We start from the raw sequence: 8031 nt of genomic DNA, 5'->3' as shown, positions 1-8031 counted from the left end.
ATCAACATGATTCCACTCATAAGTGGAATCTTCAAAAAAAATTTTTTAATAAATTAATAAAAAGCAGGATAAGAGCTATAAATGCAGAAAACAGTTGCCAGAGGGAAAGGAATATGGAGGTTGGGCAACATCAGTGAAGAAGAGTGAGAGATACAGGCTTCCAGTTACAGAATAAATGAGTTATAGGAATAAGAGGCACAACATAGGGAATACAGTCGATCCTGTAACAGTGATGCATTGATGTACTGGGAGAGATGGTAGCTACACCCATAAACATAGCATAATGTATAAATTCGTCAAATCACTAAGTCGTACACCTGAAACTAATGTAACATGATGTGTCAAACGTACTCAAATAAATTAAATTAAAATATTAAAGATTTTAAAATAGAGTCAAGCCCATGAAAAGTTAGTGACCTCTTCCCCAACTACCTTATAGGTAGTGCAGGTGCTTCTCCCCTGTTCTCTATCACCTGCTTATTCATGACCTGGCATGGATGACTGCCCTTCCCCCAGCTCATTGTACACCCATTCCTATTTCCGGGATTTGTAAATGATAAGTCTTGTGACTCAAAAAAAAAAAAAAAAAAGGATGAATGTTAATATAAACTATGGACTTGGAGTGATGATAGTATGACAATATAGGTTTGTTGATTGTAACAATAGTTAACAATATATGTTCATCCAATGTAACAAATTTACCACTCTGGTGTGGGATATGATAGGATTGGGAGCAGGTAGGAGCAATATGGGAATCCTGTACTTTTTGCTCAATTTTGCTGTGAACCTAAAATGGCTCAGAACAATAAAGTCTATTTAAAACACACACACACAGATATAGCATTTCACACCCACTAGGATGGCTATAATAAAAAAATAGACAATGACAAGTGTGGGCAAAGATGGGGAAAACTGGAGCCTTCCTATATTGCTGGTGGGAATGAAAAATGCTACAGCCACTTTGGGAAATAGTTGGTTCATTTCTTTACAAAGTTGAACATCCACTTACCAGCTATGCCACTCCTTTGTATTTACTGAAAAAAGAAAACATATATCCATACAAAGACTTGCATATGAATAGTCCAGCAGCTCTGCAAATTGTGAAACACAGAGTTCCCATCTGACCCAGCAGTTCTGCTCCTAGGCACACACCTGTGTTAGTCTGCTGTGGCTGCCATGACAAAATGCCACAGACTGACACGAGAAATTTATTTCTCACAGTTCTAGAGACTGAAATTTGAAAGATCAAGACGTTGGTAGGTGTGGTTTCTTCTGAGGCTTCCCTTTGGCTTGCAGACAGCTGCCTTCTCCCAGTGCTCTCACATGGTGTCTCTCCTGAGTGCCTGGATATCAGTGCCCTGATGATATCAGTGCCCTGATGTCTCTCTTTTTCTAGGGACAGCAATCATATTGGATTCTAGGCTCACCAAAAAACTTGTTGTTGCCAGCATTAGTTACAGCAGGGAGCCTGGGTGGTTGAGTTAGTTAAACATCTGCCTTTGGCTCAGGTCATGATCTCAGGGTCCTGGGATGCAGCCCTATGTCAGGCTCCCTGCTTAGCAGGGAGTCTGCTTCTCCCTCTCCCTCTGTGCTTCCCCCTGCTTGTGCTCTCGCAGTCTCTCTCTCAAATCATAAAAATATAAAATTAAAAAATAAAATTACTCTAAAACAAAAATCTAAAAAGTATGAAATGCTTCCTTACTAAAGTGATTTTTTTTAAAGTTGTAGCATCTAGAATTACCAGCTATAATTGCCCCTCATCTGAATAAACAGCCATAGAAATGGAATGACTAAACAAAGCATAGATCACGTTCTTAGACATAAAACAAAGGTGGCTATTATCTTCCAAAAATTCACTAAGCTTGATGGTACTCTCATGAAAAGCCTTAATCTGGCACACTTGCCAGTTTCTAATAAAGAATCATATGATACTTCACCTCAAGTAATGACTAACCAATAATCATGTAACCCTAAAGTGATGTATTTTGTCCCATCCTAGAAATACATCATAGTGCCAATCTACCTTTGCACTCAAATATTGACTTGAACAGTTGAACGATGAAGCTCAGTTCAAGGAATGAGATTGTGATATAAGCTATAAAATGAATTGTGAGCAATCTCATCAGGGATTGTTAACCTCAACACTATTGACATTGTGGGTCAGGTCACTCTCGTGGGGCCTGCTCTACACATTCTATGATCTTTAACAGTATCCTTCACCTCTGCCCCCTACATGCCAGTAGCACATCCTAACCCCCAAGTTATGACAACCAAAAATGTTTCCAGACATTACCACGTATTTCCTAGGGGGCAAAATTGGGAACCACTGCCATAAGTCAAGGAAGATTTCATGAGTTTTCATGGTACTAACACAAACTGTGTACCAAAAGAAAAAAAAATCATGTTTGATTTCTACTTTACTTGTATAAGCTCTGTTGATTTGAAATATCCAGAATATTGTATAAAAAGCAGTTCCAGGGTGGGACCGGCTGACAGTAATAGAGCTGAACGGCTGTTCACAGAGCAAGTGAAGATGAATGCCAGAGGACTTGGATCTCAGCTGAAGGACAGTATTCCAGTTACTGAACTTTCAGCAAGTGGACCTTTTGAACAGCATGATCTTCTTTGAAAAGGTCTCCCTTGTGTGAAAAATGAACTTTTTTTGCCCAGTCATCCTCTTGAATTATCAGAAAAAAATTTCCAGCTCAACCAAGATAAAATGAATTTTTCTACACTAAGAAACATCCAGGGTCTGTTCGCTCCACTAAAATTACAAATGGAATTCAAGGCAGTGCAGCAGGTTCAGTGTCTTCCATTTCTTCCAAGCTCAAACCTTTCATTGGATATTTTAAGGGGTAATGATGAGACTATTGGATTTGAAGATATTCTTAATGACCCGTCACAAAGTGAACTAATGGGAGAACCACACTTGATGGTGGAATATAAACTTGGTTTAATGTAATCTGTTGTGCTGTTCATGAAAATAGAGGGGCTGCATGTTGTTTATAGTCATCTTTTTACTATAATTTGATGTATACAACGTTAAAAGTACTGACACATGAGAAAAAACAAAAGCAGTTCCATTGATCTTACTAAATTTAGATTACCATATTCTTTGCCAGTTTTATTTGGAAGATATCACATTTTGATCTAAAATTTGAATCCAATGCTGAAATGCCAGCTTGGAGCCAGAGGAACGAGTGTTTGTATTATAGTAAAAGACTGCCCATTGACACTTATAAAGGGAAATATTTATAAAAAATCAGGAATGTAATTTTATAATGAGTTTTGCCACGTAGTAGATTTGCTATCGACAGACTTTGCAAATACACTCGATGTCTTTATCATTAAAGACACCAACTCAGAATGGTACAACTCACTTTCATTGTCCCTGTAGCCTATCAATCGCCTAAGAGTGAAGGACATCATCATTTAAGTCTGATACATTGTACTTCAAGGGTTGTAAATATGAACTTAGTGCATTCTGAAACTATGGTATGGATGGCACTGCCCCACACATTTTGATATGTCATAACAGTAATATAATACCACCTTGTAACATTGATTTTCCCACTGAAAAGTCTTTACCTCCCTCAAGAGGATCATAAGTAGACGGGATGGTCTTTTAAAAGATGGGATGGGATGAAATGGTCAATAACTTTCCCTCCTTCCTCCTTCCTTCCTTGCTTCCCTCCCTCCATTCCTTCCTACCTCCTTTATCAAGAGTCACTGAGACACTAAAGCTAATATCCCGTCACCCTTCGTTATTACAAGCAAGCAAGCATGGACACACTAGCCTCTCCAGTAGCAGGATGGGAGGCTTTATCAGGAGCGATCCCCAGAGTTCACATCCATGGGATTGGCTACAGATGCCTACTAAAGATATATAATGACATCATGAGCAGTGAAAAACAAAATACACTTCTTAATTGGAAGTTTTGTGAAGTAATAGTGTAAGAATAAACCTACTGGCTGATTTCTGTACCTCAGTAAATGGCACTCCGTCTTTCTCTTCTCAAGACAAAAACCTTGCAGTCATCCTCATGTTTTTTTCTTCTTTCACCTCTTATATCCAATCCATCGGTTCACCCTCAAAATGCATCTGAACTCCAATCACTTGTCATCACTTCCACAGCGAACAGCTAATCCCTGCTGTGATCATCTTAACTGGGTTATTGTGACGGCCTCCTAGAGTCTTTTCCCAACACAACCACCAATGTGATCATTTTAACACATATGGCAGATAATGTCCCAGTTCTGTGCAAAGTCCTCCCATGGTTATTCGGCTCACTCAGAAACCTAAATCTATATGAAGGCTGGAGGCCCCTGCTGATCTGAGCCTCGGTGGCCTCTGTCCTCATGACTCACATTCTCCCTCTATCCCTCTGTTCAACCTCAGGGAGCCTCTTGTTCTATAGCTGCCGAGGATGTTCCCTCAGGGCCTTTGAAATGGCTGTTCCCTCTGTCTGTATGATCTTCCTCTAGATATTCAAATGGCCCGCTTCCTCACTTCTTATGAACCTCTGCTCCAAGGCCAGCTTATCAATGAGGCCTTCTCCACCATTCTACATAAAATTGCACCCTTCCTACCCACTACTGTCATTCTATCCCTCTTACTCATTTTCCCCAAACTCTTATCACCATCTGACATATATTCATTTCATATTTTTTTCTTCCTTCCTCTATAGAAAATAAACTCCCTAATTATTTTCTTTACTGTTATAGCCCAGCAGTTGGTAAACAGTAGGAGCTCAATAGGTACTTGTTGGGAAAATGAATGAATAAGATCTTGTCTTACCATATTATAGATGGAGTTAAGATTAGTTCTGTTCTAAATATTTCCCACAGAAAGTTGAGTTTAAAAAAAAAATACACATCAAAAGCTTATAATTCATCTCACTGTTCCATAAAGTAGAACATGGGATATGTTTTAAATATTATGGATTCTGGGATCCCTGGGTGGCGCAGCGGTTTGGTGCCTGCCTTTGGCCCAGGGCGCGATCCTGGAGACCCGGGATCGAGTCCCACATCGGGCTCCCGGTGCATGGCGCCTGCTTCTCCCTCTGCCTATGTCTCTGCCTCTCTCTCTCTCTCTCTCTGTGTGTGTGTGTGTGTGTGTGTGTGTGTGTGTGTGTGACTATCATAAATAAATAAAAAAATAAATAAATATTATGGATTCTAGTTTTTTGGAGCAGTTCTTGCTAATCAAGGCTTTGCCTTTTAATCATGGCTTCAGCTCCAACCATAACATTTATAAACGACCCTCTAATCTTTATTTCTACTCTTTAACTCTCCTTCTAGCCCCAAACCCTCGTTTCTAACTTGCCTTTGAGTATATCCAGCAACACCTCAGTTTGGAGTAAGGCTATTTGAGCTCTTGACTTGATCTGATTTTATCATTAACAAGCAGAGAGTCTCCTTGAACAGAACAGTGATTCTCTCAGCTTCCTCATATGTGAAATAGCTGGGTTAGCTCAGCCACTCTCAACAACATATTGGTATATTTCAGTCACTAGAGATAGTTGGGATGAGATGCGAATTATGCCTCACCAAAGTATTGTCCATACTCCAGCTGGAAACTCTGAAATTCTACAAAGAGGGAGTGGAGTGGTTCAGTCGGTTAAGTGTCTGCCTTTGGCTCACATCTTGGTCTCCAGGTCCTGGAATTGAGCCCCATATGGGGCTCCCTGCTCAGAAGGGAGTCTACTTCTTCTCCCTCTGCACCCCCAACTCATGCTCTCTCTCTCAAATTAATAAAATTTTTTAATAAAATAAAATTCCACAAATAGTGCTAGAACAACTGTACATCCACATGCAAAGAAGAAGAAAATGAAGGAGGAGGAGAAGAAGGAGGAGGAGGAGGAGGAGGAAAAGAACCTGGGCACAGACCTTATATACTCAACAAAAATTTGCTCAAACTGACATTAATGTAAAACTCAGAATTTTAAAACTCCCAGAATATAATTTGGGAGAACTATAGATGAACTTGGGTTTGTTGGTGAGCTTTTTGAGACAACACTAAAGCCACAGTCATGAAAGAAAGATTGATATATGTACTTCATTAAAATTAAGTTTTTGCCTTGTTAAAGGCACTGTTAAGAGAATGAAAAGACAAGCCACAAACCAGGAGAAAATATTTGTAAAAAACACATCTGATAAAGAATTGCTATCCACAAAAAAATTGTTATCCACAATATGCAAAGAATTCTGACGGGATGAACACTGGGTGTTATACTATATGTTGGCAAATCGAATTCCAATTAAAAAAATACACAAAAAAATATGCAAAGAATTATCAAAACTCAATATTAACTAAACAAGCAACTGATTTAAAAAATGGGCCAAAGACCTTAAGAGATACCTCACCAAGGAATAAGATATACAGATGGTAACTAAGCATATGAAGAGATGCTCCATATCCCATGCCATCAGGGAAATGCCAATTAAAACTACAGTGAGATATCATTACACACCTATTAGAATGGCCAAAATCCAAAACACTGACACCAAACGCTGGTGAGGATGTGGAGGAACAGAAACTCTGATCCATTGCTGGCAGGAATCAGAATAGCACAGCCACCTTGGAAGACAGCTTGTTGATCTTATTATCCTATCTTGCATTCATGCTCTATGGTATTTACCCGAAGGTGTTCAAAACTTATGTCCCCACAAAAACCTGCATGTGGATATTTATAGCAGCTTTATTCATCATCAAAACTTGGAAGCAATCACAGATATCCTTCGGTATGTGAATGGATAAATAAAAAGTGGTATATCCAGACAGCGAAATATTATCCAGTGCTAAAAAGAATGAGCTATAAAACTATGTAAACTTCATAAGTGAAAGACATGAATCTGAAAACACTACATACCACATGATTCTGACAATATGATATTCTGGAAAAGGTAAAATTATGGAGATGGTAGGAAGCTCACTGGTTACCAGGACTGGGGGGAGGAATGGATGAATAAGAGGCATACAGAGGATTTTTAGGGCAGTGAAATACTCTGTATGATACTATAGTGGTGAATCTATATCATTACAAGTTTATCCAAACCTGTAGAATAACTCTGAGACTGAACCCTCACTTAAACTAGGGACCCTAGAGGATACGATGTGTCAGGTTAGGTTCATTGATTATAACAAGTGTACCATTCTAGTTGGGAGATGTTGATATGGGGAAGGCTATATACATGTTTGGGGGCAGGGTGTATATGGGAAATCCCTGGACCTTCTGTGTCCTAAAATTGCTCTAAAAATAAAATGTATTGGAAAATAAAAATATTAAATATATTTAAAAATATAAATATAGAGGGACGCCTGGGTGGCTCAGCAGTTGAGGGACTGCCTTTGGCTCAGGGCATGATCCCAGAGTCCTGGGATCGAGTCCTACATCGGGGCTCCCTGGATGGAGCCTGCTTCTCCCTCTGCCTATGTCTCTGCCTCTGTGTGTGTCTCTCATGAATAAATACATAAAATCTTTAAAATATATATATATATAGATAGATAATAGATGATAGAGATAGTTGGTAGATGGATAGATAGATTGATAGGTAGATCAGAGCCTAGCTCAAATATTCTCTCATTTTTTTATACCCCTCCCCAAGCCACTCCTTCCCCAATCCAGGCAAAAATTATAGCTACCTTTTGTGTTTTTCCATGTACTTTGATTTTACTGTTTATATGGAGCTATATGTCAAAACTCTTTAGCTACATAGCTTCTCCCAAGAGATCTTTATTTTTAATCCTCTAGGCAATAGCACTGACTTTTTACATAGTAAAAAATTTAGCACAATTCAATGATATATATTATGGAGCATTTAATTGTTTGCTAACTTAATTCTGGTTTTTTTGAATCTTCAGATGTTTGGGTAGGTAACAAATAACATGTCACTTAGCTGCCTTCTGCTCTCAAAGGCAGATATGATGGTCTCTTGCAGTTTCTGCCAGTGGCAAAATTTGGAGATTCTTGAGGACTTTCTGTGGTACCTCTTTCCCAGACTCCTGTTAAGAAATTTCTCTAAAAATAC

General features: G+C 38.9%; 1 pseudogene; it reads left to right on the top strand.

Annotated features, from left to right (window-relative positions):
- The first annotated feature begins 2522 nt into the window (after nt 1-2522).
- Nucleotides 2523-3063, top strand: LOC121485718 (annotated as a pseudogene).
- Nucleotides 3064-8031: the final 4968 nt, after the last annotated feature.

Source organism: Vulpes lagopus, chromosome 2, assembly GCF_018345385.1.
Source record: "Vulpes lagopus strain Blue_001 chromosome 2, ASM1834538v1, whole genome shotgun sequence".
NCBI lineage: Eukaryota > Metazoa > Chordata > Mammalia > Carnivora > Canidae > Vulpes > Vulpes lagopus.
The sequence above is the reverse complement of the archived record's forward strand: the minus strand, read 5'-3'. Positions and strand labels throughout refer to the sequence as shown.